This window comes from Balaenoptera musculus, chromosome 19, assembly GCF_009873245.2.
Source record: "Balaenoptera musculus isolate JJ_BM4_2016_0621 chromosome 19, mBalMus1.pri.v3, whole genome shotgun sequence".
NCBI classification, from domain to species: Eukaryota; Metazoa; Chordata; class Mammalia; order Artiodactyla; family Balaenopteridae; genus Balaenoptera; species Balaenoptera musculus.
In genome coordinates, this window is record NC_045803.1 from 46916085 (window position 1) to 46942994 (window position 26910).

The 26910-nt window shown below is 47.2% G+C and overlaps 1 long non-coding RNA gene and 2 other non-coding genes across 3 annotated transcripts; 1 reads left to right on the plus strand and 2 right to left on the minus strand.

The window, feature by feature from the left end:
- Positions 1–1549: 1549 nt before the first annotated feature.
- LOC118885828 lies at positions 1550–26206 on the plus strand. The gene is made up of 6 exons (XR_005017556.1): positions 1550–1925; positions 20942–21092; positions 21706–21813; positions 22368–22477; positions 22762–22868; positions 25904–26206. It is a non-coding gene; the product is annotated as an uncharacterized LOC118885828 (long non-coding RNA).
- On the minus strand, positions 15330–15400 carry TRNAG-GCC. Its single transcript has one exon. It is a non-coding gene; the product is annotated as a tRNA-Gly (tRNA).
- On the minus strand, positions 16034–16104 carry TRNAG-GCC. Its single transcript has one exon. It is a non-coding gene; the product is annotated as a tRNA-Gly (tRNA).
- Positions 26207–26910: the final 704 nt, after the last annotated feature.

A 26910-nucleotide genomic window follows, 5' to 3' on the forward strand; every position in this document is an offset into this window, starting at 1 on the left:
AATCACAGTTGAAGGGAGGGGATTGCACAGGGTGTATAGCAAAAAGGGTGGGACTCTTAGGTACCATCTTCGAATTCTATGTACCATAGCCCCTCACTTGTGTCCCATAGATTCTGATCTGTTGATTGAGGATAACACTCCATTTTCAAGACTGTTACAAGCTTTACATGACTGCTTTTCACTCATTAGAAAAAAGTACAACCAGTGTTATTTCATATTGTTAAAAAAAAAAGAAACAGGCCCCAAATTGATTCACTTGTGCTAAACCCACATCAGCAAACCAAGACTTAATATCTAACCTACTTGTAGTTTCAGCTTCTCCCAGCAATATGACCTTTAGCTAGTTAATCTGGAATTACCTGATCAGCTCTGGTGAAGTAATCTGCATGATAAACACCCCCTTTCTCCAAAGGAAGGTGACATGCCTGAAACAATCTACTTCATTCCTAGCTGCCACCCCCTTCTGCCTATAAAAGCCTTCCATTTTGTTGAGCTCCTTGAAGCTCCTGGCTGCTAAATGGGATGCTGCCAGAGTCATGAATTGTTAAATAAAGCCAATTAGATCCTCAAATTTACTCAGCTGAATTTTGTTTTTTAACAATATTAATCCTCATTGGGTTCCACTGTGGTATTATAGCTTTGTCCTAAGTCCCTGTCCACTGCAGAAGCTTATGATAAGGAACTCTGATGCATCTCCCTGTTACTGCATCTTTAGCCACACTGCATCCATAAAGTGCTTTTTAAATTTTTATCACACAGCTTCAACTTCTGTTCCACCATTTAGTGTGAAACTTAAAAGCACTTGGAGGGGCCGTTTTATAGTGGATCCACCTGGAGACCTGCAATCAACTCATTTGGGGCTTCTGCTGTCTGTAACCCAGCCCTCCAGGGTATCAGAGCATGATAAACACGTCCTGAGTCCCAAATGGTGGGGTGACAGCCACTGTTGGTACCTGAGATTTTAGATGGTAGGCAGATAGTTCTGTTTTTAATTGCAATTTATATGTTTTAGAAAAATGTATCACTACTCAAACCCATGTTTTGAAGGCATAAGCAAGGCTAAAGTACGAATTTAAGATTTTTTTTAAGTGAGTTGATTAGAAAGTACTTTTAAAATAACAGTACAAGTGGCTAGGGCATAGCGAAAATCAAGATGGTGTTACTCCAATGCGGGAAACATTGGCATATGAGATATTGACTGGTGACTAAGTAGTGAATGAACTAGCAGATTCAGTAAGTATAGAATAAATTATCCTAAGCGAGTCAGGATCCAGGAGCCCCTTCGTTCTCACGAACATCTACAGAAGCCCACCAAGTGCCAAGCCTACCACGTGCGGGCAGTTGAGTGCATGGAATACAGGCCCCATTAAGCAGGTCTCAAACCAGACTCAGACTGTTGGGGTCGAAAGCTGGAGTGTGAGGGGGAGAAGGTGAAGCCTTGTGGGGCGTGGCCAAACCCCCTGCAGGTGCGTGCGGGGGCGTGGCTGGAGAGGGGCGGGTCCTAGCGGCGGAAGGCGGAAGCTGCTGCAGAGTCACGTGATCTAAGTAACATGGCTGCTGCCCTTTAAGAACTGCAGTGCGGGGTCCAAGTGGGACTCTTGACCGGTTGGGCGGTCGAGGGCCGGTGAGCGGAGACGGGGACCCGGCCCCGGTTACGAGGCGGCGCGCGGCGGCGGAGCGAGACAGGCGGCCCGGGGCGGCGTGGTCCATGAGCCGGCGCCGGAGGCAGCGCGGAGCCGCAGACTCCCCTAGTCCCGGCGCGGCCCGGGCTGCCGCGGGCTGAGGAGTCGCGGGGCTCCGGGGATCGCCCCGAGCTGCCACCATGAACCCCGAGAAGGATTTCGCGCCGCTCACGCCCAACACCATAGGTGCCCTCAGTGACAAGCTCTACGAAAGCTGAAGGTGGCTGCGCTGGAGATAGACAGGTAAGAGCCGCGGGCACCCGGGATGGGCGTGGAGAGCGGAGCCGGGACTCCGTCCTGGCTGTGCAGGGGTCCCGCTCTCCGGGCAGCTCCTCACGCCTTTACAGCCAGTGTTGCTACTCCAGGTTTCAGGCCCTTAGGGCCGTGCTTAAGAGCAGGAGATTGGCAGTCCCAGCTTTGCTTCTGACTGTGTGACGTGGGCCAAGTTCTTTAACCTACTGATGCCCCAAAGGGCTGCCGTGAGAATGAAGCGACGTAATGCATGTGTGCTGCTCAGGGCTGCGGTGAGAATGAAGCGACATAACGTATATCTGGTGCTTAACACAGTGCCCGGCACATGGTGCGTCCTCAGTGTGGTCTCCATCAAAACGAGCAAATCAGAGAGTGGCCTCTGATGCGAGGGAGGTGGGAAGCGTGAGAATTTGCTAACGATGTTGACCTGCCTCATTTCTTACCCAGCTTCTGAGAAGTGAAAGGGCTAGTTAGTTGACCAAGTGGAGAAATCAGGTCCAAAACCTCAAGGCTCAGAGCGCTGTTTGTTTTACCTCTGTCATATCACGCTTCCCTGCAAGTGGAAGTAGGAATAATTTGACCTTTCTTGTTTCTGCAGTCTTACTACGTGTTCAGTAGTACCCTCTTATCTGTGGGGCATACGTCCCCAGACTCCCAGTGGATGCCTGAAACCTTGCATGGTAGCAAACTCTATATATACTGTTTTTTCCTATACATACATATGTATGATAAAGTTTAATTTATAAATTAGGCACAGTAAGAGAATATCCCAATGGCCAGCATCACTAGCCTTGCACTTTAGGGCCATTATTAAGTAAAATAAGGGCTATTTGAACATAAGCACTGCGATACCGACAGTTGATCTGATAACCCAGACAGCTACTAAGTGGGTAGATATCATATACAGCATAGATGTGCTGGAGGAAGGGATGATTCATGTCCTGGTGGGACAGCAGGAGATTTCATCTCACCACTCAGAACAGCATATAGTTTAAAACTTAGAAATTGTTTATTTCTGGAATTTTCCATTTAATATTTTGGACCTGCGGTTGACCACTGGTAACTGAAACCTCGGATGACAGGGGACCACTGTATGTGTAACCATGATCTGACATTTTGCTTTTTTTGCAGTCTACAGAACAAGATGTTTAACTGTGAACATTTTATTAAGATTTGTCTGTTATTTTACTTTTGTATTTTTTCCAGCCAAATCTTTGTGATAAAGTCTGGTGGGTGGGTAATTTCAGAAGAGTAGAAAAGAGCAGGCTGTGAAACTGAAAGAATGCCAGTCTGGGCGTCAGGAAATACGGACTGTAGTCCTGCCCTGTCCAATAGGGTAGCCACTGGCCATGCTTGGCTATTTACATTTAAATTATTAAAGACAAAATAAAAAATTTAAATCGAGTTCTTCAGTCACACTACCCATATCTGACATGTTCAATAGCCACATGTGGCTGTCAGATTCCATAATGGACAGTGTAGAGTTTAGAACATTTCCGGCACTACCGAATGCTCTCTTGGACCCCTCTAATCTAGTCTGTGGTGTGACATTCTTTGACCTCCAGCAAATTCCTTAACTCAGGGTTTCTTAATCTCAGCAATTTTGACATTTTGGGACAGATAATTCTTGGTTGTGGTGGGCTGTCCTGTGCATTATAGGATTTTTAGCAGCATCCCGGGTCTCTGTCCACTAGACACCAGTAGCTTTCCATCAGTTGTACAACCAAAAATGTCTCCAGAGACACTGCCTAATGTCCCGTGGGGATGGACAGTCACCCCGGTTGAGAACCACTGCTTTAACTGCTTTGGGTTTTAGTTTCCTCTTCGGCTAAAGGGTTTGGATTTTGCTAAGAGGACCCTCACATTCAGCTCTAACATCCAGTATGTCCAGAACCACCTAGCTGCTTCTCTCATCAAGCACCACTTTCTTGAATGCTCTCGTTTCCCCCACTAGTGGTGGTTACCCTGACTCTCGCCAGTGCCAGCAAGTCGTAATGATAAGTATTGCTATAACGAGTAGGAGACCCAGAGCTGATGTATAGACTTGGCTCCATATCCGTGGTTTTATCAGCTGACGCTACAGCGACACCTGTTTTGTCCATCACCCGCTCTGTTTCTCAGGAATGTTCAGTTTTATCATAGCTTGAGTCATCGGTTGAGTCCTTGAATAGAGGTGTTCATCTCAGCATTATTGTTGCCTCCAACACATCTTGTGTAAGTGCTCTCACTCTGCAGGCTATTCTGGAAGGGCTTTGTTTTTAATGGGGTTCGTTTTGTGTTTGACATTGCTCTTGGCTTGTGGAATCAGGGAAACCCCTTAGGGCCTTCACTGGACTATAAACTCCTTAAGAGCAGAGACCCTGTTTTATTTACCCTCAGCACTTAGCACAGTGCCTGGCAGCATTTGACAGTTGGCATCTAAATGAATGAATGTTCATACATTTTTGGTGGGGAGATAACATTGCAGTCTAAGGACTTTGCTACTCAAAAGTGTAGCCCGCAGACCAGCAGCATCAGGATCCCCTGGGGGCTTGTTAGGAACAGATTCTCCAGCCTCACCCCAAACCTATGGATCAGAATCTGCATATTTAACCTGATCCCTGGTGCACATTAGAGTTGGAGAAGCGCTGGCCTAGAAGACCCTACGCTCAGTTTGGAGCCTTCTTCAGCCATGTTTGGGATGAGGAGCGTCCTGTTTGATATCAGGGACAGAGGAACTTATTTGTGCTTCACCTGAGAGCTGTCTAGTGTCTCTGCTTATAAGGACACTGATCCTGTTGGATCAGGGCCACACCTATATGACCTCATTTAACCTTAATTACTTCCCTATAGGCCCTATCTCCAAATACTGCCACCAGGGTTGTATGAATTAGGGGGCAGGGTGGAACAATTCAGTCCATAACGTTGATCATTTTAAAAAGTGATCACGTGTAAAACGCTGTCTGCCTTATTTGGGGGGAGGAGGATTTGGCCCTTGTACATCCCTCATCTCATTTATTTTGCACAGCTGCCCTATGAGCTAGGTAGTGTTACCCCATTTCAAAGATGAGGAAACAGAGGCTCCTTGAGGGTAAGTAATCATCCCAAGGTTTCACAGCTAGAACCTGGATCTAAAAACTCAGGTTCTTCTGTCTCAAAAGGCTTCCCCACTACATGAATCGTTTTCCCTTCCGAAAGCAGAACATATACTTAATAAGTTTCATACTTGAACACCCCCATGGTAGTTTTTTTTTTTTCCAAATTTATTTATTATTTTATTTATTTATTTTTTGGCTGTGTTGGGTCTTCATTGCTGAACGCAGGCTTTCTCTAGTTGCGGTGAGCGGGGGCTACTCTTTGTTGCGGTGCGCGGGCTTCTCATTGCGGTGGCTTCTCCTGTTGTGGAGCATGGGCTCTAGGCGCGCGGGCTTCAGTAGTTGCGGCTCACGGGCTCCGGAGCGCAGGCTCGGTAGTTGTGGCACACGGGCTTAGTTGCTCCGTGGCATGTGGGATCTTCTGGGACCAGGGCTTGAACCCGTGTCCCCTGCATTGGCAGGCAGATTCTTAACCACTGCGCCACCAGGGAAGCCCCACCATGGTAGTTTGTTTTTTTGTTTTTTTGTTTTTCCATGGTAGTTTTAACTGACTTTCTGTTTTCTGGAAACCATCTATCTGCTCGGGTGGCAGAGCCAGTACTGCATGGGGTGCTGGAGTGAGGGATTAAAATTCCTAATAAGAAGAGGGTGTTTTATCTTGATGACAGGGCTCTCAGACACTAAAGACGCAGAGGCAGATGCTTGGCTCGACTGAAGGACCCCAGACTCTAGACTGTCAAGACCGGGCTGTGTTAGGTGACCAGGATCTGACGGCTGACTGTGTGAGCCTGCTGTGCACAGTCCTGGAGAGCCTTCACCCCACAGCCTGGCTCCAGCACGCCCGCACAGCTTCTCAGGGATAAGGCCCCGAGGCTAAGATTCTAGAATGGCTGTGGCGGGCTTTGCGGGCCTGGGTGTCAGGGGTTATAGTCCCTGATGAGTCCCGAGGACGGGGTTGGTGACACCCCAGGCCCTGCTCTCCGGGAGAGTCTAGCGTGGGGGAGAGACGCCAGCAGGCACTCTGATAAGTGCGGTGGGTGCTCCCTCACTGCGGTGCCGGGGCCCTCACTGCAGGCTGGGAGAGATGATGCCCTTCGTGGTGACCAGGGATGGGCTCACTGGCAAGTCTCTGGTGTTCCTGAACTTTGAGTTCCCAAAGCCAGCAAATGGAGGTGCCCAGGCGCTGCGCCCTGAGAACACCGAAGCCGAAGGAGGGGCTCCAGGATCAGAGCTCCTGAGGGATGAGTCCCTGCCTGCTGGGGAAGGCAGGGTGGGGAGGGTGGCATGGGGAGCAGGGATCCCTGGGGCTCTGTGATCAGATCAGGGTTGAACTGCTGAGTTTGACCTAGCTCTTTGGAGCCTACCACCTCTTTAGGGAGACACTGTTTATTACCAAGTGACTTCAGGCAGATTTTGGAGTGTGGGTCAGAATTCCACCCAGCAGATTGCTTCATCCAGGGGTCACAGACTGGCAGCCAGGGGCCGTGTCCTGGCGCAGACCCGTTTGGTTTGGCCTGGATCCCAGGGTATTTTTTTTAATAATATTTTTTTCCTGCCTCTCTTGTGGAAGGGTTGGCATGTTTTCATTGTTTGAGGTAAGCGTGATTTTGCTATGGTCTTCTTTTGTTTGTTTTATTTGGGGGGTGGGGGGGTTGCTTTTTTTTTTTAATTTATTTTCTGGAAGTGTAGTTGATTTACAATGTGTGTTAATTTCTGCTGTGCAGCAAAGTGATTCAGTTATACATAAATATACATTCTTTTTTTAAATTATTTTTTTTAATTAATTAATTTTTTTATTTTTGGCTGTGTTGGGTCTTCGTTTCTGTGCGAGGGTTTTCTCTAGTTGCGGCGAGCAGGGGCCACTCTTCATCGTGATGCGTGGGCCTCTCACTGTCGCGGCCTCTCTTGTTGCGGAGCACAAGCTCCAGACACGCAGGCTCAGTAGTTGTGGCTCACGGGCCCAGTTGCTCCACGGCATGTGGGATCTTCCAAGACCAGGGCTCGAACCCGTGTCCCCTGCATTGGCAGGCAGATTCTCAACCACTGCGCCACCAGGGAAGCCCTTTTTAATATTCTTTTAAAAATATTTTTTAAATACTGTTTTTTTAAAATATCCTATGTTTTATCATAGGATACTGAATATAGTTCTCTGTGCTATACAGTAGGACCTTGTTGTTTATCCATTTCATATATAATAGATTACATCTGCTAATCCCAGCCTCCCACTCCAGCCCTCCCACAAGCGCCCTCCCCCTTGGCAACCACAAGTCTGTTCTCTGTGTCCCTGAGTCTCTTTCCGTTTCGTAGATAGGTTCATTGTGTCATATTTTAGATGCCACATATAAGTGATATCATATGGTATTTGTCTTTCTCTTTCTGACTTCACTTAGTATGATAATCTCTAGTTGCATCCATGTTGCTGCAAATGGCATTATTTCATTCTTTTTTATGGCTGAGTATTATTCCATAGTATATATGTACCACATCTTCTTTATCCATTCATCTGTCGATGGACATTTAGGTTGTTTCCATGTCTTGGCTATTGTGAATAGTGCTGCTATGAACATATGGGTGCAGATTAGCGTTTTGTCTGGATATATGCCAAGGAATGGGATTGCTGGATCATATGGTAGTTCTATTTTCAGTTTTCTGAGGAACCTCCATACTGTTTTTCCATAGTGGCTGCACCAATTTACATTCCCACCAACAGTGCAGGAGGGTTCCCTTATCTCTACACCCTCTCCAGCATTTGTTATTTGTAGTTTTTAATGATGGCCATTCTGACTGCTGTGAGGTGGTACCTCATTGTACTTTTGATTTGAATTTCTCTAATAATTAGCGATTTTGAGCATCTTTTTAAAAAAATTTTATTGGGGCTTCCCTGGTGGTGCAGTGGTTAAGAATCCACCTGCCAGTGCAGGGGACACGGGTTCGAGCCCTGTCTGGGAAGATCCCACATGCCGCAGAGCAACTAAGCCCGTGCACCACACCTACTGAGCCTGCGCTCTAGGGCCCTCAAGCCACAACTACTGAGCCCATGTGCCACAACTACTGAAGCCCTAGAGCCCGTGCTCCACAACGAGAAGCCACCATAATGAGAAGCCCGCGCACCGCGATGAAGTGTAGCCCCCACTCGCCGCAACTAGAGAAAGCCCGCGCACAGCAATGAAGACCCAAATGCAGCCAAAAATAAATAAATAAAATTAATTAATTAAAAAAAATTTTATTGGAGTATAGTTGATATACAGTTGTGTTAGTTTCAGGTGTACAGCAAAGTGATTCAGTTATATATATACATATATTCATTCTTTTTCAGATTCTTTTCTCATATAGCTTATCACAGAATATTGAGTAGAGTTCCCTGTGGTGTACCGTAGGTCCCCATTGGTTATCTGTCTTATATGTGCATGTGTTCATCCCAAGCTCCTGATTTATCCCTCCCCATCATGTTTCCCCTGTGGTAACCATAAGTTTGTTTTCGATATCTATAAGTCTGCTTCTGCTTTGTAAATAAGATCATTTGTGTCTTTTTTTTTAACTAAATTCCACATATGAGTGGTATCACATGAAATTTTCTTTATCTGTCTGACTTACTTCACTTAGTATAATAATCTCTAGGTCCAGACATGTTGCTGCAAATGGCATTACTTTGTTGTTTTTTATGGCCGAGTAATATTCCATTGTGTATACGTACCACATCTTCTTTATCCATCTCTCTGTTGATGGACATTTAGGTTGCTTCCATGCCTTGGCTATTGTGCATAGTGCTGCAGTGTACACTGGGGTGCATGTATCCTTTCAGATTATGGTCTTCTCTGGATATACGCCCAGGAGTGAGATTGCTGGATCATATGGTAGTTCTATTTTAAGTTTTTAAAGGAATCTCCATACTGTTCTCCATAGTGGTTGTACCAATTTACAGTTCCACCAGCAGTGTAGGAGGGTTCCCTGTTTCTCAATCTTGTTTACCCTTTCAAATAACCAGCTCTTGGTTTTATTGATTTTTAAAATTATTTTTAAACCTCTATTTTATTTATTTCTTCTCTGATCTTTATTATTTCCTTCCTTTTGCTGACTTTTTACAGGGTATTTACTTTTTTTTAATTTTTTAATTTAATTAATTAATTAATTTTTGCCTGTGTTGGGTCTTCGTTGCTGTGCGCGGGGTTTCTCTAATTGTGGTAAGCGGGGGCTACTCTTCGTTGCGGTGTGCAGGCTTCTCATTGTGGTGGCTTCTCTTGTTGTGGAGCATGGGCTCTAGGCGTGCAGGCTTCAGTAGTTGTGGCTCACGGGCTCTAGAGCGCAGGCTCAGTAGTTGTGGCGCACAGGCTTAGTTGCTCCGCAGCATGTGGGATCTTCCTGAGCCAGGGATTGAACCCGTGTCCCTTGCATTGGCAGGAGAATTCTTAACCAGGGAAGCCCCTGAAGGGTATTTTAAATTAAGAAATTTCACAGTGAATTTCAGGTTTCTGGCGTCTCTTAAGGGAACCCTGGGGCTCTGTGATCAGATCAAGGTTGAACTGCTGAGTTTGACCTAACTCTTTGGAGCCTACCACCTCTGTAGGGAGACCCTATTTATTACCAACTGGCTTAAGGCAGTTTTTACAGTGTGGGTCAGAATTCCACACAGCTCTGCTCTTTACCAGCAGTGGGACTTCAGCAAATTGCTTCATTCAGGGATCACAGACTGGCATCCAGGGGCTGTGTCCGGCCAACAGACCTGTTTGGTTTGGCCTGGATTCCAGGGTCTTTGAAACTGACAAATTTCATAGTAAAGTTCGAGTTTCTGGGTTCTCTTAAGGAATGGGAAGATGTGGCTCTGTGGGGCTCACGTTCCCACACAGCAGATCAGGGGACCCAGGGGTCCACCCTCCTACCCCAGCCAAGACTTGGGCTCCCCAGTTTGCTTCCTGTGTTGACAGGTTCAGCACAGCCTGTCTTACCTCCCTTGGCCTTCTCACTTGTGTCTCCTTCTTGGCCCCTGTAAGCATTTGAGTTTGTGACCTTGGGTTTAACCTCTCTGTGCCTCAGTTAACTCATCTTAAAAAGAAAAAAATGCACATTGAAAACATGCTGAGTGAAAGAAGCCAGTCACAAAAGGCCATGTATTGTATGATTTCACTTATATGAAATGGCAAATAGGCAAATCCACAGAGACAGGAAGTAGATTACTGGTTGCCTAGGGCTTAGGAAAGGGGATTGGGGGATTTGGGTAGTGACTACTAATGGGGTAATCTTTGTGGGATGATGAAAATGTCGTAAAATTGTGGCGACGGTCGCACAACTTTGTGAACATACTAAAACCCACTGAATTGTGGCATGTGAATAATATCTCAATTTAAAAAAATAAGAGTGCCTGTAGGTTGTGTTACAGTGTGAGGGAAGCGCTTATTCAGTGGTCACAGCTACTGTCACCTGAGATCCAAACATGCCTCCTGCTGTCTCGGACTCGTTTCTTCTTTACAGTTTTTCCACTGATTATACCCAGTGGATGCTCAGTACATTTTGTTACTTAACTCACTCTTGGGCCTTTCCTCAGAGGCAGATGTTCCGCTTTTCCTGTTCAGTTATTGGAGAGTAGTGAGCAAGTGGAAACCAGGTTACTTAAATACTCAGCAAAGCAGATGGAGGAGACGTTTACCTGCCAGATTCTCTTTGGGAAATCGCTGCCTGGATATGTTGCCCGATTACAGCATGTCACATAGAGAACTGAGGTGGATCATTGGACTTGCCAGGGTAAAAAAGGCAGCCCAAAGTCCAGGCTGAAATTTTTACAGCACAGGAATAAACACAACTCTGGATTATCTTTCTGTCCTACTTGGAGCCAGGAGCAAAGCGGGTTCTCAGTCAGCAGTTAATGAATGAATATGATCTTGTATGGTGTGTTTAAGATCACAGTTTGTCTGATTGTGACTTTGCACTAATGCTGTTACATGAGTATATGCAGTGCAGAACACATTGCATGCATTATCTTATGTAATTCTCTAAAAACAGTGCAAGGTCACAGCCAAGGCTGTCTCCGCCAGAGACACAGAAATGTGCATGCAGTGGCTGAAACCTCTGCCACCTCCTGGCCAGGCCATTTGGACATCAACAAATGAAATGAGAAAGGTTTAAATGAAATAATGCATGTAAAGTGCCTGGCACCCAGTAGGCATCCAACAGGTGGGAGCTTTGATGTTTTAAGAGGGGATAATGTAACATGGTAGGTTTCAGACCTGGTGTCAGAAAAATCTAGGTTTGATTTCTGCACCTACCATCCATAAGTTGTGTGATGTTGTGTGTTTCATTAACATCTCTGAGCCTCAGTTTCCCCCGTCTGTAAAATGGGTATTATAGTACCTAGCTCCGTAGCTTAAGGTTTAAATGAGATAATGCATGTAAAGCATCCACCACATTACCTAGCATGTAGTAAGTGCTCAGCAAATGGTTACTTCTTTCCTGCCTTAATGGTAGAAAACCAGCCCTAGACCTTCATTTCAACATCTCAAGTATGTACCTCATCTGTACGCCCGTGTGTGGTGGAGGAATGTCTGAACACTAGACAGACAGTGGGGAAAATGCATGGAGAAAGCTGCACTTCAGTTGGGGCCTGAGTTCTGCACGAGGGAAGTACCCTCTGTAATTGGGTGTGTGCACTTTGCAGCTGACGTGCTTTAAGAAGATGGGTGGGAGGAACTGGTGTACAGTTGAGGGGGCCTGGGCTTTGTAGGTGCCAAGGTTCAGATCCTCTGTGACCTCAAGAAAGGGACTTGGTTTCCCTGAGGCTCTGTTTCAAATCCAAATGGTGAGATGATAATAACTACAGAAGGAGGTTGCTGTGAGGAATAACCAACCCCTGGAATACTTAGTGTGTTCTTGGCAAGTGGTCAGCTCCCCAGTCCTCGTGCAGCCTGTGGTGGTCCCCAAGCTGCGTTACAGAGGCCGAGGGGCCCAGTGCGGGGCTGTGGTTTGGTTGCAAGAAAGAAAGTGGGGCCAAGAGGATGGTCACATCCCAGGTCTCAGGCAAGTCCCTGGGATGGCCGCCGAATGTGGGTTCTTGTCTTCACGCAGGAAAGAATTGAAGAGCGAGCCATAGTAAAGTGAAAGAAGGTTTATTCAGGGAGATACACACTCCACAGACAGAGTGTGGGCCACCTCGGAAGGTGAGAGAGGCCCCAGGGTATGGGATTGTCGGTTTTTATAGGGGTGGGTAATTTCATAGGCTAACTAGTGAGAGGCTTATTCCAGGAATTGAGCCACTGCCCACTTTTGGCCTTTTACTGTCGGCCTCGGAATTGACATGGCGCCTGTGGGTGTGTCATTGAGCTTGCTGATGTGTTACAGTGAGCCTGTACTGAGGCTCAAGGTTAGTGGAAGTCAATCATCTGCCATCTTGGACCTAGTTGGTTCTAACCAGTTTATGTTGTGTCCTCAATGGCTATGTCATTCTTGTAAAGGTTGTGCCCTGCCCCTTTCCTGTCTCAGTTGTGTTGCTGAGACGTGGCCCTAAGTTCTCCTTGGGTGAAAGACAATTCCAAATGCGTCCTGGCCTGTCTGTGGCTCCTTCTCCATCAGGGACAAGGTAGTGGGTGCGGCACTTTGTGAAGCTGAGAGCAGTGTGGAGAGCTTGGAGTTGGCCAGCAATGGGCATTGTGCCTCCTGGGGAATGGGTGTTCCTGCCCCCCTGCGACACCTCTGACTAGTTGAGAATGGAGGCTCTGAGCAATCTCTAGAGGATACTTCGTCAGCCGGAGTTTTTAGAGGAACGGAGCAGAAGCAGATCTCTTCTCTGGGATACACAACAGCAATGCGTGTGACCCTAACATCAGCAAAGGTCACTGGGATTTGTGATCATAAGTTTCTGGGCCAAATATTAACTTCAGAACTAGTTGAGATCCCCCAGGTGTGCCTCACAACGTGGAGATGAAAGAGGAGACGGGGTGTTCTTTTCAAGAGACACTAGCCTGGAACTGGGGGCGCCCGGATTTCAAACTTCACTTCCTCTGCTTCCCTTTGTAGTTGCTTTTTCTCTCTGCCTGTGCCCTGTGGAGAGACCAGGTCCTGCTGACGGGGGCTATTTGGGGCACCCCCAAGGGGTTGGTTCACCCCGAGGCAAACGCATGTCAAGTCACATCCTGGCATCTGTCCGCAGCCACGGCCCTGGGGACCTGGTCCTTCTCAGTGTGCGTTTTGAGATCCTGGTGATGGTGTGCTTTGTCCCTCCTAACTTGGATTGTAAACTAGGGGTTAGGCCCGTCCCAGTACAGTTCTGATTTACCCAACAGGTTAGGTGTAGATGAGCAGGCCACCCCTTGTCACCAGTACGGCAGCGTGGGGCTTTGCCTGTGTTTCCCTACAGCTTGCCCTGCGGGCCCGCCCACCTGCACAGATGGGTCCCTGGGCAGATGCTTGCTGATTCCTCACTTACTGTGTGGGGAGCTCTAGACGCGGGGAGAGGACTGGCGCTCAAGAGGCAGAGGATCATGGCACCAGTCTGTCCTCAGGGACGCTGGCAAGGAGCTGTGGAGCTAGAAACATGAAACACGTGAGAAAGAACCCGTGGCATTCGATGGTGCAGTGCTGGCACAGACTGCGGGGTCGCCGAGTCCTTCAGCATCCAGAGGAGGAGTGGTCCTTCCTGGGATGGCCAGGAAAAGCAGGGGGTTGGATTTGAACTGGACTTTGAAGGCTGGCTAGGATGTGGAAGGGAGCGGGAGCTTCCCCACAGAGTGGAATGGACAGGAGGTGTCCAAGGAGTAGCATAGCAGGGCCCAGTAAGAAGCCCTTACTGGAGAGGAAGGTTGTGCTGGGCGGCTGAGCAGTGAGACTGGAGAGGTCAGCCGGCCCTGCCTTGATCACCCTGACTGTCAGGTAGAGAGTGTGGGCTCGGTTCGTGGGACAGGTCTTCCTGCTGTGGCCCCAGGGGTGACCCACAGGGCCAGGCCCAGTGCTCTAAGAACGGATGGTTTTGGTGAGAACTTGTTCTCAGGGTTTCCCCTCCACAGGGAACCACTGTTTGTCATTGTCTCGCTCTCCTGGACACTGATAATATTCTTCCTCCAAGTGCAGATAGAGATTTGGGGTTCCAGGCCCTCGGGAACTGAATGGGCCATCGTACTGTAGTGGCCTGGGGTGCCCTGAGTTGCGTCCTGGTAAGATTCGGGGTTGGGGGGCCTTGCAGCTGGTGTAGAGCGAACGGGAATGTCGGGGGGTGCTGAACACAGTTATTCCCCTTGCCCATCTCCTCCCCCTTCAGGAGACCCTGTTACACTTGCCCGCTGTCACCTGACGTTAGTGCCCCATTCCTCATGCTCTCCCACCATTTGGTCTCTGTCAGCCTTTGCAGTCTTCAGAGTTCCCTAAACGCTGTTCAAATCCCTACCACCCACCGCTGCAGATCACTCGTACCTTCCGTGGCTGCTCACGGCCACCAGAAGCAAAGGCCACTTCCTTTGCCAAGCACGTGAGTGGGCGCAGCCTCTCTGGCCCTGTCACCCACGTCTCCTCCACCTGTGTCCTTTGTGCTGCCAAACCAAGTGCCTCTCTCCTTCCTCTGAGCCTTTGTTCATGCTGTTCCCTCTGTCTGGGTCTCCTCACCCTGAATGAACACCAACTGATCCTTCAGAGCCCCTTTCAAAAGATGACCCTCATGAAGCCACACCCAACTCCCTCCCCACCAAAGCTGCCGGTTGGGCTCTTTCTCGCCTGCCCCCTCCTCACCTTGCACTGTCCTCACCAGAGTTTTTTTCTGTTTTGCACGAAAGTCCTTGAGGCCTCTCTTGTTTCCCCTCCACGGGATTCTGGCAGAGAGCCCCTCAGGGGCAGGGAATGTGTCCCCTTTGCCGTCTCTCAAGTGGGGAGGAGGGCCCTTTCCGGTGGCTCAGGGACCGTTTGTGACCTAAAACAAGGAGACAGGCGAGGAGGTGGTCCAGGCTGGGCTGTGCTGCTGGCAGGGCTGGGTCTCCTTTGCTGCCCTGCTGGAGCCTCATGAATGTCGTTACTCCCCCTCTCAGGGCTGCTCTAACACGGACGGAGCAGAAACACACACGGCCTGGCTTCCCCAGGGGCAGCGCGGTCAGAGTCCCCGGGCAGCCTGTCTGGGCAGGAGGGGAGGCACAGCTGCTTGCAGCGGCTTCGGTGATCCCCACGTCCTGGACTCCGCAAGAACAAGGGGACACAAGATCTAGATCTCTGTGGAATTTAGGAAACAGGCGTGGAAAACTCAAGCTAGAAAAAAGTCATTCTAGGTTTTTCAGACTGTATCCCCAATGCTGTGGGCAGTGTGAAATGTCAAATCCAGTCTCTTAGGATGATAAAAAAAAAAGTTTGCTGCTGCTGCTGCATTGGCCGGGAATTGAACCCGGGCCTCCCGCGTGGCAGGCGAGAATTCTACCACTGAACCACCAGTGCTCCAGCTGTGAGCAGCTGTGTGAGCACCCCCCTTTAACCCCAGTCCCCCGGTCTGTACGCTGATTCACAGAATAGAAGGCCACATCAGCACAGCTGCAAGGGCAGAAGCGTAGGCTCCAGAGCTGGAGAGAAGGCAGGAGGAGGTAGAGGTAGAGAGGTAGAGAGAGAGAAAGGGAGAGAGAGAGGGAGAGAGAGAGAGAGAGAGAGAGAGAGAGAGAAGTTGATTTGCCTTCAGGCGTCAGGACAGAAAGTAGAGCTCAAGTCGTTCCTTCTCAGTAGCAAAAAGCCCACTGAGACTCTGGGGACTTCCTCCTCTCTGAAGTGTGGCTCCTCCCGTCCCACGTTCACGTGGTATGTTGAGCTGTTTTACAGCTCACAGGCTTCAGCACAGCTTCCTGCTGGAGACTGGCCAAGGCTGAGGGGGTGCAGCAGGAGTCCCCTTGCGGGGTGAAGGGCCCCACAGCCAGTGGTGCCTCTGTGGAGCACCCAGCTGCTGGTCATGCTCACGAAGCAGGGAAGTGTGCTCAGAGATTCGCAGCCCCTTGGCTGCTGCAGGCCGGGCGTGGCTGAGGAGCTGGGTCCTGCGGCAGGATCTCTGGGGGAGCCTGCCAGGAAGAGGCCAAAAAGCAGCACTGCATTGGCCGGGAATCGAACCCGGGCCTCCCGCGTGGCAGGCGAGAATTCTACCACTGAACCACCAATGCTCTAGCTGTTCTCTGGCGCACCTGCAGGGCTTTTCTCAAGAGGCTGTGTCTGTCATAATAGTCAGAGAGCTCTGACACACCACTGGGCCTCATCTGGCTGGTCTGTCCTGTTTGAGAATACAGCGGGTTTATGTAGAGCCGTCCTTGCTGCGCCTTGTTACACTGCTTAGGGAGGGGGCACCTATGGAACTGGCTTCCTCCCGAGGCCCTTGGTTCATCCACAGCCCTCAGCCCCCTGGGGTGGGCTTGGTGGAATCACACCCTATAAAGATCAAAGCCAGAGGCCCCTCACAGGCCATCTGCGCAGCCCCTTCCTGGAATCCCTGTCTCTGCCCCCACATCCGCCAGCTCAGGAGCCAGGCCTGTTTGATTTGCCTGTGCTCATAGAACAGATGCCCCGCCTACGACTTGCGGGATTGAATCTTTATCAAGCCCTGTAATCCCCATTGAACAGCCTCTTTACAGGAGTGGTCACAGCCTCAAAGGACAGCACATTTATTTATAAATATTTACTTATTTATTTGGCTGTGCCAGGTCTTAGTTGCAGCATGTGGGATCTTTAGTTGCGGCATGAGGGCTCTTGGTTGCAGCATGCGTGCGGGATCTAGTTCCCCAACCAGGGATCGGACCTGGGCCCCCTGCATTGGGAGCTTGGAGTCTTAACCACTGGACCACCAGGGAAGTCCCAGCACGTTTATTTTAAACAATGCTAATTACTAGCAGGCTGCTGACACCGAGCTGGAACCACACAAACTAATTGATACCTTTTGGACTTGACTGTCCTTAAAATTCTTTGAGCCAGCTGGAGACCCCCATTTATGCTGTAGGCGAGCAGTGTACTTGCCGTGATGGGCACAGAGCAATTAGACAGTGAGCCAGGCAGCTACTTGGACGTCTGTAATCTTTAGGCCACCCTGGTCACACCTTCAGCTGCTGCACTGGTCCTAGTCCCTCCCACCTGATGATGGGACAGTCTCCCCGTTCCCATCCATCTCACAGCTTTTTTTTTTTTCTTTTGGACTATAATTGCTTTACAATGTTGTTAGTTTCTGCTGTACAACGAAGTGAATCAGCTATATGTGTACCTATATCCCCTCCTTCTTGGATCTCCCTCCCACCCCCACCCCATCCCACCCGTCTAGGTCACCACAGAGCACCGAGCTGAGCTTCCTGTGCTATACAGCAGGTTCCCACTAGCTATTTTACACATGGTAGTGTATTTATGTCAAACCTAATCTCCCAATTCATCTCACCCTCCCTTTCCCCCACTATGTCCACATGTCCATTCTCTACATCTCCGTCTCTATTCCGGCCCTGCAAATTGGTTCATCTGTGCCATTTTTCTAGATTCCACATATATGCATTAATATATTGGGGTTTTTTTTCTGTCTTCACTCTGTGTGACAGAGTCTAGGTCCATCCACATCTCTACAAATGACCCAATTTCGTTGTTTTTTATGGCTGAGTAATATTCCATTGTATATATGTACCACATCTTCTTTATCCATTCTTCTGTCAATGGGCATTTTGGTTGCTTCCATGACCTGGCTCTTGTAAATACTGCTGCAATGAACATTGGGGTGCATGTGTCTTTTTGAATTATGGTCTTTTCAGGGTACATGCCCAGTAGTGGGACTGCTGGGTCATATGGTAATTCTATTTTTAGTTTTTTAAGGAACCTCCATACTGTTTTCCATAGTGACTGTATCAATTTACATTCCCACCAACAGTGCAAGAGGGTTCCCTTTTCTTCCACACCCTCTCCAGCATTCATTGTTTGTAGATTTTTTGATGATGGCCATTCTGACTGGTGTGAGGTGACACCTCATTGCAGTTTTGATTTGCATTTCTCTAATAATTAGTGATGTTGAGCGTCTTTTCATGTGCTTCTTGGCCATCTGTATGTCTTCTTTGGAGAAATGTCTATTTAGGTCTTCCACCCATTTTTTGCTTGGGTTGTTTTTCTGATATTGAGCTGCATGAGCTGTTTATACATTTTGGAGATTAATCCCTTGTCAGTTGCTTTGTTTGCAAATATTTTCTCCCATTCTGAGGATTGTCTTTTCATCTTGTTTATGGTTTCCTTTGCTGTACAGAAGCTTTTAATTAGGTCCCATTTGTTCATTTTTGTCTTTATTTTCATTACTCTAGGAGGTGGGTCAAAAAAGATCTTGCTGTGATTTATGTCAGATAATGTTCTGCCTTTGTTTTCCTCCTAGAGTTTCATAGTGTCCAGTCTTACATTTAGGTCTTTAATCCATTTTGAGTTTATTTTTGTGTATGGTGTTAGGGAATGTTCTAATTTCAGTCTTTTACGTGTAGTTGTCCAGTTTGCCCAGCACCATTTTTTGAAGAGGCTGTGTTTTCTCCATTGTATATTCTTGCCTCCTTTGTCATAGATTAGGTGACCAGAGGTGCATGGGTTTAGCTCTGGGCTTTCTATCCTGTACCATTGATCTACATTTCTGTTTTTGTGCCAGTACCATACTATCTTGATTACTGTACCTTTGTAGTATATAGTTTGAGGTCTGGGAGCCTGATCCCTTCAGCTCTGTTTTTCTTTCTCAAGATTGCTTTGGCTATTCAGGGTCTTTTGTGTTTCCATACAAATTGTAAAATTTTTTGTTCTCATTCTGTGAAAAATGCCATTGGTAATTTGATAGGGATTGCATTGAACCTATAGATTGCTTTGGATAATATAGTTATTTTCACAATATTGATTCTTCCAATCCAAGAACATGGTATATCTCTTCATCTCTTTGTGTCATCTTTGATTTCTTTCGTCAGTGTTTTACAGTTTTCTGAGTACAGATCTTTTGCCTCCTTAGGTAGGTTTATTCCTAGGTATTTTATCTTGTTGTTGTGATGGTAAATGGGACTGTTTCCTTAATTTCTCTTTCTAATCTTTAATTGTTAGTGTATAGGAATGCAAGAGATTTCTGTATATTCATTTTGTATCCTGCAGCTTTACCAGATTCATTGATTTGTTCTCATAGTTTTCTGGTGGCATCTTTAAGATTTTCTATGTATAGTATAATGCCATCTACAAACACTTCTTCTTTTCCAATTTGTATTCCTTTTGTTTCTTTTTCTTCTCTGATTGCCGTGGCTAGGACTCCCAAAACTATGTGGAATAACAGTGGTGAGAGTGGACATCCTTGTCTCGTTCCTGATCTTAGAGGAAATGCTTTCAATTTTTCACCATTGAGAATGATGTTTGCTGTGGGTTTGTGGTATACAGCCTTTATTATGTTGAGGTGGGTTCCTTCTGTGCCCACTTTCTGGAGAGTTTTTATCATAAATGGGTGTTGAATTTTGCCAAAAGCTTTTTCTGCATCTAATGAGATGATCATGGGGTTTTTCTTAAAACACTCTTTGACCATCTCTTCAAAACCCATGAGCAGCTTCCCTGTTAGCCATGATGTGAGATCCCTTCTCCTGAATCTGAGTTGCCAGGCCAGCTCATCCCAGTTGATTTCCTGCTGTTCTCTGGACCCCAGGCAAACTTGGCAAATTTCCCCTCCTTGCTTTTGCCCACACATTTCCTCCTGCCCAGAACACCTGTTTCCTTCTCTCAGGGTCCCTGCCTCCTCCAAGGTCCAGCTCAGTTCCCACTCCTGGGAAGATGTCCCTGACCCCCAGGCCGCAGCTCCCCAATGGTTATCTGGGCCCCTCATGCCACCATTTGCCCACATGAGGCTTCTCACCACAGAGACGCTGTGAGCCTCCGAAGGGCAGAGTGTCTTCACGTCCACTGGGCTCTGAAAGGAGACCCTGGTGCCTGACGGAGCTGGGCCTCCCTCTGCTCGCCTCCACTCGGGCAGGGCCTCCCTCAGACCCCCTCTCCCTGCTAGCATCACGCCCAAGGTGGGCACCTTGCCGGCGTCTCTACCCTTCCTGCCCTCTCCCCTCTCCCCTCTCCCTGCTGCTTCCCACTGCCTCAGCCATATTTCAGGCCCCCCTTCCTGACCCTGGTAGCTGCGGTGTTCTCCCTTGGAGATATTTCAGTCTCCTTCTGTCAAACCAGCCCACCCCCACCCAGGGCAGCCTCTCTGGTCAAAACATAGACATAAATATGTCACCCCATTGCTGGAAACCTTTCACCGGCTCCTCTTTTCCTTTAACTGTCCCCAGCCACCCCTTCCACACACCGGACTCCTCACCCTTCCCTAAATACACCGTGTCTTTTCAGGGCCCCCACCTTTAGCCAGGCTCTTCCCTGTGCCTGAGGTTCCCTGCATTCCTTTCTTTACCTGGAAAATGCCTACTATAATGGCTCTAAGATCTGACTCAGATGGCGCTTCCCCGTCAGCCCAGGTAGACTTACCTACGGCGTTCTTGCTTCTGTGGTGTTGCTTGTGTCATGTTGCTACACATACTTGTTTGTTTGTGGATCTTCCCTGTTGGATGTGGGCCCAGTTCAGCACCGTCCCCAGAAACAGTGACAGACACAGAGAACCGCTTGGGTGCAGGAACTGCTTGCAACACTGAGCAAGTATTGAATGAAGATGGTGGATCACTACAGTTTTGGGGTCCCAGCAGGACATTCACTTGCATTCTCTCAGATTCCCAGAAGTGACACTGTTCACCACCGTTCTTCATTCTGTCGTAGACAAAGGGAAACAGAGACCCAGAAAAGGGAAAGGACCGTGACCCAGCCAACGCCTCCCAGTCAGCAGCAGAACTGGGAAAGCCCTGCCCCGAGATGCCCGACTCCCAGTTCCTCTTCCTAAACCGGTCATCTCCCTCCCTCGCCCCAGCCCCGGGCCCCAGGCCGGCAGCCGCAGGAGCCGCCTGATCCCGCTGGTCCCACAGCCCCTCTCTGCTCCCTCTCCAGGCTGGTCCGGGAGTTCGTGGCCCAGAACAACACCGTGCAGATCAAGCATGTGATCCAGACGCTGTCTCAGGAGTTTGCCCTGTCCCAGCACCCGCACAGCCGGAAAGGGGGCCTCATCGGCCTGGCCGCCTGCTCCATCGCGCTGGGCAAGGTGAGCCCTTCTCCTGGAGGGATGTACACACCAGCCAGGGCCTCGACCCTGACCCCCGAGCCCCAGCAGGGTGTTGCAGACTTGTGATTTCTTTATTGCCATTCTCTCCACATCTCAGACCTCAAGGCTGGCTCTGCGGCCTTGCACCCTGGGTCCTGATGCTCTTCGTAATTTAAAAAAATTTTTTTTCACTTACAGTTAATGGAATAGTATATACAGCTCTATGATGAGAGTATAGAGTTATGTCAACAGCAGGATCAAAATACAGAACCATTCTGTCACCCCAATGTCCCCTCATGCTGGCCCCACCCTGCCCCGAGTGACAGGGGCAGCTTATGCTCAGCTCACCAGGGCATTCGATCCAGACCACAGAGATGCAGGGTTTTGCCTTTTGATTAGTTCTCTCGACCTTGATTCCTGCTTTCAGTGCATCCTTTTTGCTGGTCCTTCGGCCTGTGTGAGGAAGGGTGCTCCGGGGGCCTCTCCTGCCTGACTCGGGCTCCGTCATCTTCCTCTATGTCCGCCTGACCCCTGGAGCCAGCCCGGGCCAGGGATTCAGCCAGGTCAGGCAGCCCCGCCCCCAGCAGGCAGCTCTCATGCCTTTGACCCACAGGACATCGTGACGGAGAGCAACAAGTTCGACCTGGTGGGCTTCATCCCCTTGTTGCGGGAGAGGATTTATTCCAACAACCAGTATGCCCGGCAGTTCATCATCTCCTGGGTAAGGTCCGGCCCCGCGACACTCCTTCTCCAGCCATAACGAGCCTCTAGTTGAGTGAGGTCTGCTCTCTGGCTCACCTGGGCACTTCCTGTGGCTGCGGGGATGCCTGATTGTTATCCCTCTAGGAGCCGATAACACCAGATAATCCAAAAACATGTTTATTCAGCTCTGCCCCCAAAGCCTATCACGTTTGCCTCTGAAGAGGATGCGGTTCCTTCCTTGTCTCTGGAAACACCCAGATTTACCTTTGAAGCCAGCTGTGCTCCTCCAGCTGTCACACCTCTTCTAGCCTTGCCCACCTTTCCCATGGGTTTCCTCCCGCACCCCCTGCCCCGCCCCCGGGCATCTGAACTGCCTTGGGGTTAAATCGCCGTTCCCCTGCCCATTGAACAGAAACAACAGCTACTAGCACCCCTTCCCCCATGGGACACCCGCAGTGCCATGAAAAGATGCCTCAGCAGGGCCCCTTCTCACTGGCCAGTCCGGAGGATGGGCGAGGAGATGCGGGTTCTCTGGCTGGTGACTTTCCCTGATGGTTTCCTCCCCTGGGGCAGATCCTGGTTCTGGAGTCCGTGCCAGACATTAACCTGCTGGATTATTTGCCGGAGATCCTGGATGGACTCTTCCAGATCCTGGGCAACAACGGCAAAGAGATTCGGAAAATGTGAGTGGAGGAGGGGAGGGGCAGGCAGCTGCAGGGGCCCCTCGGCGAGAACGCGTACCCCACACCCAACCGACAGGCGGCCGCAGGAGAACACGAAATTCACCGTCCTCTTCCTGGCTCGTGTGCTTCCTGCTTTGAGGAGCTAGGAGATCATCCACCCCCAGCCTCTGAAAAAGGTCCATCTGACAAGCGTATCCCACAGAGCACAGCAGAAATGGCACTGGTGGCGGCTCCTCTGGCTCTGGCTGCATGAGCTATTTCCTTTCTCCTTTGCTCATTGGTAGGTGTGAGGTGGTCCTTGGAGAATTCTTGAAGGAAATTAAAAAGAACCCCTCCAGTGTTAAGTTTGCTGAGATGGCCAACATCCTGGTGATCCACTGCCAGACCACGGGTGAGTGTGTAAAGTCCCCAAGGCCACCACCACCTCCTCAGAAGCACCATTCTGTCTCCCCATCTCAGAGAGAGTCCTCATGGGAGTGTGAACCAGTGTGACGGTGGGTCCTGGAGCGGTGGGTCCTTGTGGGAGAGATTCCAATTCTCTAACAAAGGCATAACTAACCAAATTCAGGAATATAAAAATGGGGGACCTTACTATATATCCTAATTCACGATTTAGCAATCCATAGTAAAACAGTGTTCTCCTTACGGCATAACTTTTTACTGTATAAACAATATATGATGCTTGTATATATAATTTAGAAAAACAGATACCAAAATAAAATACAGTCCCACAACTTAGGCAAAAGTGTTCCTCAATTCTTATAGAATGTAAACTACAAAACATTGAAAAATTAGAGAATACCAATATAAATGTAAAGACATCCCACATTGATGGATTAGATGACTTAAGATGACAATACTTCCCAAATTGATCTCCATATTCAATTCAATCCATATCAAAATAACAGCTGCATTTTTTTCAGAAATGTTTCAGATCCTAAAATTCATATGGAAATGCAAAGGATCCAGAGTAGACAAAACTACCTTTCAAAAGAGGAAAAAAATTGGAAAATTCATACGTCCCAATTTCAGAACTTCCTACAAAGCTACAGTAATAGATGGATAGATCAAATAGAACTGAGAATCCATAAATAAACCTTTACATTTATGGTCAGATTTTTTTCTTAAGAGGTGCCAAAACAATTCAGTGGGGGAAATTAGTCTTTTCAACAAATAGTGCTGGAACAACTGGATACCTGCATGCAGAAAAATGAAGTTGGACCCCCTCCTGACACCATACACACAAAAAGAAAAACTCCAAATAGATCACAAGCCTAAGTACTATATTTAGAACTATATAATTCTATTTAGGGGTAAATCTTTATGACTTTCGGTTGAGCGATGGCTTCTAAAATATGACAGCAAGAGCACATGGGACAAAAGGAAAAAAATAGATATTTGGCGATTCATCAAAATTAAAAACTTTTATGCTTCAAAAGACACTATCAAGGGACTTCCCTGGTGGTCCAGTGGTTAAGACACCATGCTTCCACTGCAGGGGGCACGGGTTTGATCCCTGGTCCAGGAGCTAAGATCCCGCATGCCACGCTGCACAGCCAAAAAATAGAAGGAAAAAAGCAAAAGACACTATCTAGAAAGTGAAAAGACAGTTCCACAAAAGGGAAGAGAATATTTGTAAATCATATATCTGATATGGGACTTGTATCTAGAATATATAAAGAACTCTCATTACTCAAATAAACTCAGTTTTAAAAAATGAGATCTGAATAAACATTTCTCCAAAGAAGATATACAGATGGCCAAAAGGCACATAAAAAGATGCTCAACATCCTTAGCCATCATGGAAATGCAAATCAAAAACACTATGAGATACCACTTTACATCCATTAGTATTAGTATCAATGGCAAGTATCAAATAAAATAAAAAGGAAAATAACATGTTGGCAAGAACGTGGGGTAATTAGAAACCTTATACACTGCTGGTGGGAATGTAAAATGGGACAGCTGCTTTGGAAAACAGTCTGGCAGTTCCTCAAAAAAACATTTGACCCAGCAACTCCACTCCTAGGTATACATCCAGGAGAAATGAAAACCTGTGTCCACACAAAACCTTTTACGTGAATGTTCATAACAATGTTACTCGTGATAGCCAAAAAGTAGAAGCCACCCAAACGTCTATCAACTCGTGAATGGATGAGTAAAATGTGATATATGCCTATAACTAGGTATTATTTTACATTTAATCCTGTGAAGGACCTGATCAGATTGGTTTCTTATAAAGATTTACTATAGAATCAATGCGGATAATCAGTTGCGAGGCTGGACAGGGAGACACTTAGAATGGAGACAGGAGGGACATCGGGAGATTGCTGCTATGTCCCGAAGATGCCTGAACTAAGGCAGTAGCAGGTGTGATAGGAAAGATGGGACAAATTTGAGAGATGTTGTCTAGAATTAATGGGACTCAGCAAGTAATGGAGGAGAAAAGAAAAGAGAAATGGAGGAGTCACAGCAAGCTCCTACTTCTCAGGATGCCACTCAGGCAACATCACCAGAGAGTAAAAGCTCCCAAACCGTACAATATCAAGAGTTAATAAACTTTCAGAAACTCTCTAATAGAATAGGCTACAGAACCAGACTCCCTGGATTCAAATCCAGCTTCTCCATTTCTTGTGTTGCCTCGGACAAGTTAAATTTGCAGGCCTCTGTTTCCCATCTGTACAGCAAAGATAACATCACCTATTCATAGAGCTGTGCGGATTAGACGGTCAATACATCAATACATATAGACACTTTTAAATATTCCAGATGCATGCAAGTGTTCCATTAGTATTGGCTCCTCTTATTAAGTCCCTACCTTATCAATTTGCAGCAAGCCTATCTCTTTACTGTGACTTCTGAAATTTGCACAGCACCCAGCATTAACTGATGTAGCTTATATCCTGTGAACACCTGATAGGCAGAAAAGAGTCTCAAGCTGTAGCAAGGTGAATTTGTGGACCTACTCATCAGTAACTAGCTAATATTAATGACTCCATTGTAAAAACAGATACATTCAGACTTGATATGAAGGTTAAAGCCTCAATACACCAACTCCATTTCCCTTGACTAGTAGCCCTCCTTCCACATAATATGTGTGTTTACTGTAATGACTGACTAACTGCCTTTTGTGGAAACTGTCAATATTCTGCATACACAGCATCTAGAAGGATTAAGCAGAACACTAGGGAATTAAAAGATACAATTAAGTGAAAATTAAGAAGGAAATAGAAAGATGTGTTCTAAATCCCTAGAAAAGAATTTTAGTAAACTTTCATTCTTTTTCCCCCTTTTTTGTTAGACTAATATTAGAGTTCTGTCCTTTAACTGTCAAATGGTTTTCCAGCCTACAAGTAATCTTTCTCCACAGAGGAGTCTTTTAAAAGTTATAAATAAAATATCCCAAATATTTTCTTTTTCCCACAGATGAGAACATTGGAACACTGACATTTTAATCTGTTCTGTACAAGAATGAGTTGTGTCAACACAGTGCTCCCAGCTACAGCACTGAAAAAAACAAGTTTAATTAAAGACAGAGAAGAAACCGCATGTGGAGCCTAAGCCACTGAGATACAATGAAGAGTGTCATCTTCAGAGTCAGTTCTCTGAACAAACCTCTTTGTCAGTGTCAGGAGGGAAAAAAAAGACATAGCAAAGTAAAGGTGTGCTGTATACCACAGGGAACTCTACTCAATATTCTGTAATAACCTAAATGGGAAAAGAATTTTAAAAAGCATAGATACATGTATATGTATAACTGAATCAGTTTGCTGTACACCTGAAACTAACACAACATTGTTAATCAACTATACTCCAATATAAAATAAAAATTTTTTAAATTTTAATTTTTTAAAAAAACAGATGAATGGATAAAGATGTGGTGTATACAGTGGAGTACTACTCAGCTGTAAAAAAGAATGAAAACTTGCCACTTGCAGAAAGAGGGATGGACCTGGAGGGTATTATGCTAAGTGAAATAAGTCAGAGAAAGACAAACACTGTATGATATCACTTATACGTGGAATCTAAAAAATACAATGAACTAGTGAATATAACAAATAGACGCACAGATACAGAGAGCAAACAAGTGGTTACCAGTGGAGGGGGGGGAAAGGGGCAAGACAGGGGTAGGGAATTAAGAGGTACAAACTATCAGGTATAAAATAAATAAGCTACAAGGATATATTTTACAACAGAGGGAATATAGTCAATATTTTATAATAACTATAAATGGAGCATAACCTTTAAAAATTGTGAATCACTATATTGTACACCTGTAACATGTAATATTGTACATCAACTATATACTTCAATGAAAAAATTAAGGGTACTTCCCTGGTGGTGCAGTGGTTAAGAATCTGCCTACCAACACAGGAGACACGGGTTCGATCCCTGGTCCAGGAAGATCCCAAATGCTGCAGAGCAGCTAAGTC